The 13,171-nt window shown below is 44.6% G+C and overlaps 1 long non-coding RNA gene across 1 annotated transcript in view; it reads left to right on the top strand.

The window, feature by feature from the left end:
• Positions 1–10,471: 10,471 nt before the first annotated feature.
• The window catches only part of LOC144722694 (uncharacterized), a 50,240-nt gene continuing 47,540 nt past the window's right edge, over positions 10,472–13,171 (top strand). Inside the window, exons 1-2 of the long non-coding RNA XR_013586080.1 lie at positions 10,472–10,538; positions 10,658–10,864. This is a non-coding gene — a long non-coding RNA (uncharacterized LOC144722694). The remainder of the gene's footprint in view (positions 10,539–10,657; positions 10,865–13,171) is intronic.

Raw genomic sequence — 13,171 nt, 5'->3', positions numbered from 1 at the left:
TGACGATGCACAGGATACTATTGTCGCTCCCGCGTTAACAAATTACAGCCCTACGTGCGTTGAACTTCTTTCGCACCGTACGTAGCCAGCCGCGCTAATCGGAGGTGCGGGGGAAGGAAACCAAACTAAACGCAAAAAATCGGTTGTCAACAAATTAGTTTTCGTTCGAGATTTAAAAGTGCACGGCTCCAGTGGCTTCCGATATCGGAATGAAGAACGTTCCGAAAGAAAACCCCAAGATGATTATTCGTCACGCTTCGCTTCACTATCTCCTGGGATTCTTGGAAGCATGTTTCAAAAATAGTAAATTAGATATTTCATGTTTCATTTAATGTTTAATTAAATATCTGATTAAAACAAACACGCCGTGACTTCCACTCGACATCCCTCAATTCGCTCCCCGAGTTTCCGTGTAAAGTGGCAGGCGCGCATTACTTATTTATTGTTATTTGGTAAAGTGGCTGGCTCTTCGCATGACTTAAGTGCTACTTGTATCCACCAAAAACATCATCATTTTCCCCCTCTTCCAAGCACTAACAACCATTCGTCTCGATGCGCGTTAAATGACAACGCATTTGCTGGATCGACTGCATCGCGTGCGACGTAACTGAACGAGTCGTTTGAGTATGCTACTCTTACAGCCTCCGTCAATTAACTGCTGGATGGAGGCCTGCTCATGCCACGTTGATTATGACGGCCGTTTGGGTATCCTTCGCCCACATTTGCCTCTGCGGTTTGAATAAAAGGCCTCGGGATCGCTTCAGACATGACACGCCACCCATGTTTTCCCAGAACTGAACTTGAGTTGCCGGGTCCTCCCCTCCGTCTCCTCTGAAGAAGGGCCATCGCCTGAAACGTCGGCCGATTGTGAAGTATATTTTGAGAGGAAATGCTATGAGGTGGACGTGGTGATAATTGTTTTGTTCTATTTCTTTTAGATTGCGAACAAACTTGCCAACAGGAGTCGTCCTGCAACTTGTAAAAACAATTTATTTGCAGAACAAAGAAGCCTCGATTTCTTCTTGGTTCTTTCGGCAAAGTCACGTAGAAGGGAAATAATAAAATAATAAAAATAAAACATAATACAATACAATTCTCACGACGTTTCGGCCACAACGCAAGCAGCCGTCCTCAGGTGAAGAACAGGTCTGTCGGAAAGACAGCGTCTGAATTTTATTATTTTATTATTTCTCTTCTACGTGACTTTACCGAAAGAACCAAGAAGATGAATCCCTGCAGTCACGAAAGCTTTAAATCGAAAAATAAAAGCCTCTATTTGTCTGCGAAAATTCATTTCACTCCCCGTGCCCGTGTGGCGTTCGTGGCCTGGCGACTGAGGGGACGCCGAACGCGCCCCACGTGTTCCCGGGGCGCGCGTGCCCCCCGCGTGGCCGCGTGCGGGAATCTACGGGGGTCATTTCCCTGCTCACAGTGCCCTCTACCGATCGCGCTTGGGTTGGTGCCAACTGCTGCAGCTTGTCCCCCCCCCCCCCCCTTTGCTGCACCCCAACCCACCCAACGCACTCACTCATCAACAAAGACAAAGATCCCCCACCCCCCCCCCCCAGGTATAGCCTGAACAGACTGTAGGGGCAATTGCTGTAAGCGAGCACCTGTAAAGGCCGCCACGTGCACACGAGGGGCTGGGTGGCCAACACCACGAGCGGCCGTCTTTGTCTCCCCAGTGGCGATGTGTACACCGCACCAGGTACTCAGTTGAGGCTGAGTCGACCTAAGGGAGGCCCAGGACCGGTTCGGATAATCCTCACTGCTGTTGGCCGTGAGCAGGGAATCGAACACGGGTCGCAGGGTTCGTAGCGCAGCGCGCTCACCGCTACACTACCCGCTACACCACCGCTCCCCAATCATCAACAACAACAACCGCCATTCGCCACTAAGTGGCGGTGACGTCACCACGACGCTTGTGCCAGGCCATGTGCGCGCACATGCTCAGCACACCGGACCCTTCCCCACATCTAATTCCGTTCGCCAGTCCTCCCTGCAGTGCGTCGGGGTTGGTGGGCTCAGGGTTGCAGCATCCCGTAAACCCTCCCAATCCACCTCGCCCTGCAACGCAGCATCACTCCTTCTCCTGCTGTCTCTCCAATCCACAATCTCCACTGCCACCTTCGATCTGCCCGTACGCTTGCACACACACACACGCGCGCACGCCGCAGAAACACGGCTGTTTCTACCAGATCTCGTGGCAGTCAACCCCTCTTAGCAGAAGCCGTGGTAAAGTGTGACAGGGCTGCGGACGGTAATGAAATGACTAATGGGAGTGTTGAGCCTGATTTTAATAATTTAGCGATTTAAACCCGGTAATTATGCGCCACTGAGCAACCTCTGCTCTGCCTTTTTTTTTCTCCCGCTCGTTTTCGCCCCGTCACTAAATATTTATGAAAAATGAGCGTTTCCGTAACAGCTCGCCAATGGGTTATAATGCGCTTTGGCAAAAAGGTTAACGTGTGACCTTTAAACTCTTTTCGGTTATCGCGCACTTTTTAGCGAACTGAAACGCATCATTATTTATTGTTCGAGCTGACGGCTCCAATGCTGAAAGCAATCCAGAATCAAACTCCTGTTCTGGCAGATCCCATCGGTTTCTGTAAATGTGGAGCCAAAGTTCACGTTGCAATTACCTGCGCGATGAAACGTAACATACACATTTCAATTTAGTTCAAAACAAGATAAATAGTGGACTCGCAACTGATGCGCCTACTGGTAAAACGCCTTAATGAAAATCAATTGTGCTGTACACGTTGCAACTGCAAAAAAATGTGTGCGGGGTTTTTTTTTTACTCGGATTACAGTCAGTCGATGGCCACGTCACGTGGGGTGGTGGGGTGGAGTGTGGATACTCCCACTCGTTTACAATGCTTCTGGTCAACGTGAAAGAGTAGGCCAATTACTTTCGAGAGGGGCTCTACAGAACAGCCTCTAGTGTAGGCCTTTCTGCCAGCACGGGCACACCTTAATGATCTCAGTTTTACTGGCATTACGTTTGAATACAAGTGCGAATTGTGAGACAATCGAGGTTTAATATATTTTTTTTCACCCCATCGTTCACATTTTGCAACGTGAAAACAAACAAAAAAATAGCGGTCACGCTTACAAGTCTCCGACGCTCTATTGTCATTCCTAACGGGCCCATCACGGCTTTCTCATCGCGCGCGGTGTGCTTTTCAAAGATGCCCATCAGGGATTCATATCGCAGCCCAATCACTTTGTAGCTCAGGTGGAGAGGAGGAGATGGACACATGTGGCGGTGGGGAGAACGGGGTGCTCCAAAATGGAGCTCCCTGCGCTACCTGAAATTTGCGAAACCGTTTTCGGCCAGCTCAGGGGGGGGGGCAAACCCTTTGTGTGTGTGTGCCTGTGCGCGCGCGCGTGCGTGTTTGCGTGCGCGCGCGCGCGCGCAGCGGAGCGGCTTGAGGGAGAGAGTCAATTTCCAGCGCCGGGCCCGTCACAATGCGTAAGCGCCGCCCATACATGAATTGCTCTTGGGAGGACGCTCGTACGTGCACATCCACGCGTGCAAGTGCACGCACTTTCACGCCACGTACGCGTCCGCGCAGAAAGATAAAGATCCCCCATACAGCCGTAATAGTCCTTTGGGGCAAGTGCTGTTAGCGAGCACCTCTGAAGGCCGGCACGGCACGGCACGCGAGGGAGTGGGTGGCCAGCACCCCGCCCGACCCCCTTTGTCTCCCCAGTGGCGATCTTGACACACCGCACCAGGCACTCATTTGAGGCTGAGTCGACCTAGGGGAGGCCCGGGACCGGTTCAGAAAATCGTCACCGGAGTTGGCAGTGAGCGGGAATCGAACCTGGGTCGCAGGGTTTATAGCGCAGCGCGCTAACCGCTACACCACCGCTCCTCAAACACGCACACACACATTTACTGACACACACACACATACGCGTTCACAGGTGCCGCCCAGGAAAATGTATTGTTTCTTCTCTCTTTATTTTTTTTGCGCCCCGAGACATCTCTGACAAAAAAAAAGCCACCCCCCATTTCCCTGCTGACAGCCCCTAATGGACGGGCTAGGAGAGATGTCCGGCTTTCTGAAGAAGGAGCAAAAAAAATCGCATCGCCGTGTCATTTCTCTTCGCGTTTAATGGATCATGCGGTTCTTCTTCACCCCGAGTCACAAATGGGCCTCGAGAGTTCGTGGATGCTTCACGGCCGCTGGGAAAATGATGCCCGGTGTCGACAAAATGTTTACAAAGTTTGCAATTAACAGAGGTGTGGACTCGAGTCATGTGACTTGGACTCGAGTCAGACTCGAGTCATGAATTTGATGACTTGCGACTCGACTTGGACTTGCATAACAATGACTTTGTCCCACCTATGAGATGTGGACTCGAGTCATGTGACTTGGACTCGAGTCAGACTCGAGTCATGAATTTGATGACTTGCGACTCGACTTGGACTTGCATAACAATGACTTTGTCCCACCTCTGGCAATTAATAACACCAACAACAACAACAACACTGGAGTGGAGGATGGCAGCCTTCACGCGGCCCCACTCTGTCGGGTGTGAAATCACGACGACTGCCGTCAACGCGGCGACCGTACATCGATCATCGATCTCCCGGTCTCCAGAGCGACAGCACGAGACGACGACAATATTTTACGAGCAGATTTTCACAGCCAATGTAACGATCACGGTATACAGTAGGGTGGGTAGAATAATACATAGTGTAATATTACAATGTATAGTCTAAGGTATAGGGTGGTGTATAATAATGCTGTATATATCTTCTTGGTTCTTTCGGTAAAGTCACGTGACTTTAACGAAAGAACCAAGAAGATGAATCCCTGCAGTCACGAAAGCTTTAAATTGAAATGCAGTATATAATTTAATGTTGGGTTTGTCTATGGCAGTATATAGTACGGGGTACATCCGTGTGATGTAAGAAAAAAAGTTTAGCTGGAGGCATGTTATATTTTTTGCGACGTAGAATTGTAATGTATGACTTACTGTTAGTAGCTCAGCTTATTGGAGAGTATATTGAGTATATTGATGATATTGATGTAGTTTATATTTAAGTTTTTTACGTGGTGGTTTGGCTGCTGCAGCTCCTTACTATTAAAATTCCCTCCCTTTATTACTGCTAATCCTTCTTCCTCCCTTTATTACTGCTAATCCTACATAATACACGAGCATAATATGAGAGACCCCCCCCCACCACCACCTACACATTCCACAAGTAGTGACTAATCCCATATCTGCATTTGCCATAAATATGCTAAATTCCTCTGTTGATATGCAAATTCCTTTGTCAAGGCGCCCACCTCCTCCAACCCAGCTTAAATATACGCTGCCAAGCCTGGTGGTGTTCATTCAGACGCTGTCTTTCCGACAGCCCTGTTCTTCACCTGAGGACGGCTGCTTGCGTTCTGGCCGAAACGTCGTGAGAATTGAATTATGTTTCATGTTTATTATTTTATTATTTCCCTTCTACGTGACTTTACCGAAAGAACCAAGCAGATGAATCCCTGCAGTCACGAAAGCTTTAAATCGAAATTTAGATCATGGATGGCCCTCCTGTCAGTTCACTGCTGGATGAAGGTCTCCGTCGGTGTTTACTACCACCGTGCTGGTGCAATGTGCGGTTGCTGAAGAGGGTGTGCAGGATGGTTCAGGTTTCACTCGCCACCTCGTGTTAGCCGCGGTCGGGAATCGAACTGGGGGTCGCGAGGTTCACAGCGCAGTGCGCTCGCTAACGAGTGTGCCACTGCTCCACACCAATATCTGTCGCGGGCTTACTGAACCGCGTTTTACTTGGGGTTTGTCTCCCTACTGGTGACGTTTGGCAGGTGTCTAAATCGCATTCAGAGGGGTCAATAACACAAGGGCTGTTGGAAATCAACTTTAGTTTATACGTGATGTGTGTGCGTATTTATTTAATTAAACTTGCTAGAATTCCATAAGATTGGTGAATTTAAATAAGTCAAATATGCAAATATACCCCATAAAACAATATAACATCATGCCTTCACTATCAAAAAAAATACTATTATATATAACACAACAATATATGTATGATGTAAATATATTCATGATTCTGTAATAAATACCATGAATGCAGTTTAACGCGTAGACTTTCGCGACCAATCGCATCCATAATAAAGGTCTTTTTGGGTTAGTTTGCTATTTAAGCAATTCTAACCCAAAAAAACCATCTATTTTTAGGTTAGATCGCGATTTACGCAATCTAACTCAAAAACCCTCTATGATGGACCATGAAAGCAATTAACTTTTCCTTAAAACACGAAAGCATGCGCAAGCAATACCTACTATTTTACAGTCGTCATTAAATACGGTTTATAAATTATCATCTGAGGGTTGATTGGATTATACTTCACTGCTCTGGTCGCGTGCATGGATGCATGTCGTATGTCTGTTCAACGTCTTTCTTTCACACCGTACTTAGCCCAACCGTGCTAATTGGAGGTGGTCAGTGCACATTGGTGACAGGGGCATGCCAGGGTCAGGGTTCAAATATCCGTGTTGGACGAGGTCCATCAGGCTCACGTTAATAAACGTCACAGTTTGATCATCGGCAAATAACTTTCGATTTAAAGCTTTCGTGACTGCAGGGATTCATCTTCTTGGTTCTTTCGGTAAAGTCACGTAGAATGGAAATAATCAAAAAATAAAACATAATAAAATTTCGATTTAAAGCTTTCGTGACTGCAGGGATTCATCTTCTTGGTTCTTTCGGTAAAGTCACGTAGAAGGGAAATAATAAAATAATAAAAATAAAACATAATACAATTTCGATTTAAAGCTTTCGTGACTGCAGGGATTCATCTTCTTGGTTCTTTCGGTAAAGTCACGTAGAATGGAATTAATAAAATAATAAAAATAAAACATAATAAAATTTCGATTTAAAGCTTTCGTGACTGCAGGGATTCATCTTCTTGGTTCTTTCGGTAAAGTCACGTAGAAGGGAAATAATAAAATAATAAAAATAAAACATAATAAAATTTCGATTTAAAGCTTACGTGACTGCAGGGATTCATCTTCTTGGTTCTTTCGGTAAAGTCACGTAGAAGGGGAATAATAAAATAATAAAAATAAAACATAATAAAATAATTCTCACGACGTTTCGGCCACAACGCAAGCAGCCGCCCTCAGGTGAAGACCAGGTCTGTCGGGGAGACAGCGTTTAATTTTCATTATTTTATTATTTCCGTTCTACGTCACTTTACCGAAAGAACCAAGAAGATGAATACGCAAATATTGCACTCATCGTTTTTTCACATTGATATTGTCCTACCGTGTTACGGTCTATCAGATAAGAAAAAAACGATGAAAAGATCATAAATACGGGAAAATACGTATAAAAATAATTACTGATTATATTATAAGTGTAACATTTACATCTTTCAACCCTTGGGCATTGTTTGTTTAAACAAAAAAAAAAGCATGGACTGGTTTAGACTTCGCTCAGCCTTATCAGCAGGTTCAGGTCAGTTGCCTTGATTAAACAAACAATGGAGTGCATTGGTCCATCAGCCTGACTTGTTTATGCACTTGAATGTGATTTTCTTGTCGCGTTGAAACAAACAGCATCTCTCTTTATTTTATTATTTCTTTCTTTATTTTATTATTTCTTTATTAATTTTATTCTGCTATCTTGTTGCACGAGCCTCCACACTCTGCCCAAGAAAGTGCGAAATGATTTTAACATATATTAAGGGAGGCTGTCTGTATGTCACTCCAAACATATTCTTAGATTTTTTCCGGTAAAGTCACGTAGGTCAAAAAATTTAATTTAAATTAATAAAACTAAAAAAGTTTAGTTTAGTTTAAGTTTATTTTATTTATTTTAATTTTTATTTTTTACCTACGTGACTTTACCGAAAAAACCTAAGAATATGAATCCTTGCAGTCACGAAAGCTTCAAATCTAGAATCACTCCAAACATGTTGCTTATAAAAATTTCGGGACAGGCGCAGTACTGTACCGTCACACCGACTTGATGCACACGTTTTCACATAAGCTTTGGTGTGTTTGATCTGTTATTTCTGGGGCCTTCTATCAGATGCCTCGGTCGGCCTCTGCTCGGTGGGAAGTCTCTCCTCTGCTGCCCCCATTGTCTGAGGCTCCCCCAGTCATCCACACCATCCACTCCCTGCCCCCTGTGCAAATCCAGGCTCATCCCCTTCCATTTTTACCTCTGCCTATAACCGGGCTGCATCTTTCTCTCTAAAAAATACCTAAAAGAATTGTGCCTCCTACTCCCACAGTTGCCAATGTCCCAGCGTCCTATGTGGCGTCTTGAAAATGTTTTGTCGCATTTTTAGACGCTTATATAATTCAAAACTTGAATTGCAATTTTTTTTTTAATGCACCTTGTTTTCGTGCAATGCTTCCATACGCAGATGCTGTTTCTGACTGACTGCCTCTCTTGAGGCAAAGGTCTGCTAACTGGCCATGCGGGGGTGAGGGGAGGTGGGAATAAGAGAGGAATAAAATGTGAAAATGTTGAGATTTTTCCCAACGTTTCCACCGAACGGGAAGGCAGATGTGTGGAACCCTCTTCAGCCTTGCGAAGAATTCCGCACAGGAGAGAGTGTGTGTACGGGCACGCGCGGCTCAGCCTCAAATGAGTACCTGGTACGGTGTGTAAACATCGCCACTGGGGAGACAAAGGCAGCCGGGCGTGGTGCTGGCCACCCACCCCCTCGTGTGCCGTGCCGACCTTCATAGGTGCTCGCTAACAGCACTTTGCCCCAACAGTCTGTTTAGGTTATACGGGGGATCTTTGTTTGCACGCACGAGAGTATGCCGCAGATGGCACGCTGACATCAGCATCAGCCATCCGGCCACATTTAAAAGTGGCATTGTGTAAGCTGACATTGTTTTAAATTATAAATAGGACATTCTGTTCATTATGTTGCTCTATTACAGCTTTGCCCTTGTAATATGTCCAGTGAGGAGTTGGAGTTGCCCAGAGCTTCGCGGAGATGTAAAGTAAAATATATTTGAATACGAAGGAATTTCGCCTTCATCTCTTGTGACACTCGCTGGTAAAATTAAAAGCAGGTCATCGGAAAAAAAACTTGCTGCAGTCGGATGTGTTTTGGCAGTTGCACTTTCCGCACAAAATGTTTCCAAAAACACAAAAAAATTGCTGCAGAGGAACACCAACCGAGGGTTGGTGGCATGTCAGAGGAGTTCTGTCACTTTTTGAAATTGTTTTTCTTTGTATATTGACAATTGGGTCCGTGTGCGTGTATGTGAATTAACCGATGGGCGCGTGCTGTTTAAAAAAAAAAGTTACGTATTTTTCAAAGAGCCCGTTCACCCAACATCATATATTTAATCATAGTTGTAAACTTTGCTCTAAGTTTAAAACTATTGTCAGCAACTTCATTCTGAATCTGATTCAGGATGTTCATGTGCAGGATCGTGAGAGTTGGCGAATTGGGGAGGCCTTCATCCAGCAGTGGATTGAACATGATGATGATGATGATGATAAAGGGCTTGCTGACAGTTGAATAGAGCTCACCCCTGGAATGTCTCTCAAAGGAAGTATTTTCGGTTGGAGTGCCATTTATCCTTGACTGAAAAATGTAATTGTTAAACCTCTGCTTAATTGAGTATTTTGACGTATATATAGCATACACAATGGCATGACATAATAGCTACTTTGCAGCAAGTTTTGAAATTGGAAAATTAAAATCATAACAATAACAACAACAGCGTAATATTACATGACCAGCTAATTTAATTTTCGTTTTTGACTGGAGTTATTTTAAAACATCTGGGAAGCACGCTTTGACATTTTCGCCGGCGTTGTGCAATAACTTCCGACCTCCACTCGTGTTTATATAAATAAGCGCGTGCACATTTCATACAAAAACGGGAAATTACGCGCGCATTTTAATATTTTAATGCCCGTGAAATGCTTTTAAAAATTTTACAATAGAAACGGCGTGATTTATTATTTACACTTTGGCTAAGTGCCTATTGATGTAATGAACGTGGTTGCTATACGAGTCATGACCGCATTTGCTACGCGCACACATTTTTTTCAGTCCAAGCACAAATGTTTTTTTTTTTAATTACGCCGCTGTCAGTAGGAATCCGTCCACCTGTATCTTACTTTATTTAACAAAGAAAAAATTCTAACCTCTAAGGTAATAAGGGCGAAATAAAATAAAATAAGAGCCTGCATTGTAAGGACACACGTGTGTGTGTGTATGGTGCCTTGGTAGACAATAGTAGCCCCCAAGTAGTGGCAGATTCTGGGCACAACCGACATCCTTGCCTATTACTTATTGATAAGGCAAACAAAGAATGAAATTATCAATGTTCTTGAATTAATTATGACCAGGAATAGCAAAGTTGGTCTCTGGAGCCGGAATCTAATTTTCCATTCAGTCTTAGTTGCACATTTCAGATGGTTCCCGGGGTTTAAAAAAGGCAAGCCTCTCATGATACCGCTCACAGTAAGGCTGCCACGGTCCCGTGCATTACTCCGCTTGCTCTGCTTGGCCGTGAATGCACAGGTCCGTAGCTCAGGTTCATTGTAAAATGTAGTTTCATCGCGGTGTTGATGCGCGGTGTTTTATGCATTGAGGCTGTGTAAATAGCGTTGTGTTTTTTTTGTGTGTTTGGCTTTCCCTAGGCCAGGTCGAGATGTTGTTCCCGTGGACGCGCCGTGCTCCCTGCTAATGTCCACATGGCGCGAGGTGCAGGATGGTCTGGAGGCAAACACATATGACGGGAGAGAGGAATAGAACAAGAAAACATCATGGGGAGGGCGGCGGGGGCGGCACGAGGAAGACCTGATCACCTGGCTCATCGGCAGAGCTGCGCCTTAACCGTAAGACACGTAAGAGACCTGAAACTCTTTCTCTCTCTCTGCTGTCGCTTTCTCTGTGAGCCAACGATGCGTTTTGTTTTGACAATAACTTTGCGGTTGCGCTCATCGGGATGGGTGCAAAGTTTTTGAGTGCGTATCCCAAAAAAAACAACGGATTGTTGGGCAATTTAATGCATTTGTTGGGTTTGTGTGCTGGTTGGATGAGCAAATGATAATAATCGGTGTTGAGATGCGGCTGAATTTGGACACTGATCAATTCAAAGTTTGTAAAGTAATTATTTAAAAGCAAAGCACCACATCACTCACCATAATTCCAAGGAACATTTATTTATGAAAAAATTAAGGTAACTTTTGTGTTTACATTTAATGTTTTGTTCTCCGATCTTGTTTGATCACAAATCATATGTATTATGTAGGGGACTAATGATTACATATATTAAAAAAATAGATTTTCAGATTTTTTTTTAATCCTTTATTTTAGCAGCAATGAAGAGAGGCATAGCAGGAAAACTAATCAATTAACAATATTACAATGTTTAGCTTGTACCAAGGCAATGCCCTTGCGATGAGAATTTTAATCTCGTAATTAATGCATTACCCCACCAGTAAGAAACATGTCTCACCTTTAAACATTTGTAGAGAGTTTAAATTATTCAAGCGTAAATTGGTAACGTTATCACCTATAAATGAACATCGAAAATTCACCGTAAAAACAATGCTGCACGAGCAAATCACGATCAACCTTGTCGTGGCAGCACAATGATGATAAACCAGACAAAGCATGACTTTATACAAATTAAAGCATCAACACTAGTTTTGGTCTTCTTCGATACACACACAGACACGCGCGCACACGCGCTCGGTCAATACACGGCAGATCAAAGTAAATGCCCTTGTTTAATCTACATTAAGTAACTAAATAACCAAATAAAATAAAAAGAAGTACAGAAGGCCGTTCATTACGGAAAACTGCCGGGCGGCGTTAATTAGTTGTCATTAGCCCCTGTGATGAATCGCTGCCCCGTAACCCTGGGGTGGATATCGGTCCGATGTTGGTGTGAAAGCCGGCGATAAGGCAGGCCACACGCGTGGGTTGTACGTTACCTCTCCACGTTCGCCCAGATAACAGCACCCTCCCCCCGCACCACCACCCCCCCCCCCCCACTCCACACAAAAAAAAGAAATCCCACACACGGTGAATTTTGCTGACGTTGTAATCGTTGACGGCAGAATGGAGAAGCAAGGTACCGACCACCCCCCTCCCCCCCCCCACACGGTCTTGTAATTGGATGCCGGTTGCATGGACCGCGTCACTTATTGATTCTTCCTTCTTCCTTCTTCCTCTGCCTTTCTTCTTGTTCTTCTCATTTTCGTGCTCTTTACTTTTAGCGCTGCCGCGTTGTTTCATTTATATTTTTTTGAAACCCGCGTGCATCATTGTAGCTTGGGCAATGTGAGCTGGGCTGAGCTAAAAACAAGTATAACCCGTAAAAACAAAGTTTTTCACTATAAATCCTTTATATGCGTGGCGCTAGAGACCTCTCGTCTCTGGCTTGAGATGGCTGCCACCTATGGGTCAGATGATTGCATTGCACCATTAAGCAATTGGTAATTAAATATAATATTTTTGTCCTAAAAAGTGTAAAATTTGGGGAATTTTTTTTTCACGAACATTAATTGTCACGCACAACGAGTCTGTGTGGAAAATGTCAGCTCGATTGCATCACGGGAAGTGGGTTAAAAAACGACCGAAAGATTTGCACGGTCGTAAGCGCAAGCAAGCAAGCAAGTGAACTTAATATAAAGGATTTAAAAACACAACAATCCGAGTTGCCGTAAGAATGTTGACCTTTCTCCGTACGCACTTTACAACAACAACAAAAAGTTCAGCGACCGCAAATGAATGACAACAACAGGAGGGCGGCAGTGGTTGTGGTTTTCAAGTCCGTCTGTAACACGGGGGCACAATACGGAAGTAAGAAGAGAGATAAGCGCTTTGACAGGGCCGATGGGTGTTCGGAAAATCTCCATGGGAAAGGAGGAGTGAATGGGTTAAAGCATTCGCCGGGGTTACTGTAATATTCCTGGAAGGATAAAGGAGGCAAGACTGAAATGGTGTGGGCACATGTTGAGAAGAGTGAAAGAAGATGCAATTAGAAGGGCTGTCGAGATTAGATACTCATAGACTCGCATAGAAGTGCATAGACTCACACAGAGAAATGTGGACTCAAACAGAAACGTTTAGACTCACACAGACACCCATGAACTCACTCATAAGCCAATAGACTCATACAGAGACCCATAGACTCACACAGA

This window comes from Lampetra planeri, chromosome 15, assembly GCF_965212315.1.
Source record: "Lampetra planeri chromosome 15, kcLamPlan1.2.h2, whole genome shotgun sequence".
NCBI lineage: Eukaryota > Metazoa > Chordata > Hyperoartia > Petromyzontiformes > Petromyzontidae > Lampetra > Lampetra planeri.
The sequence above is the reverse complement of the archived record's forward strand: the minus strand, read 5'-3'. Positions and strand labels throughout refer to the sequence as shown.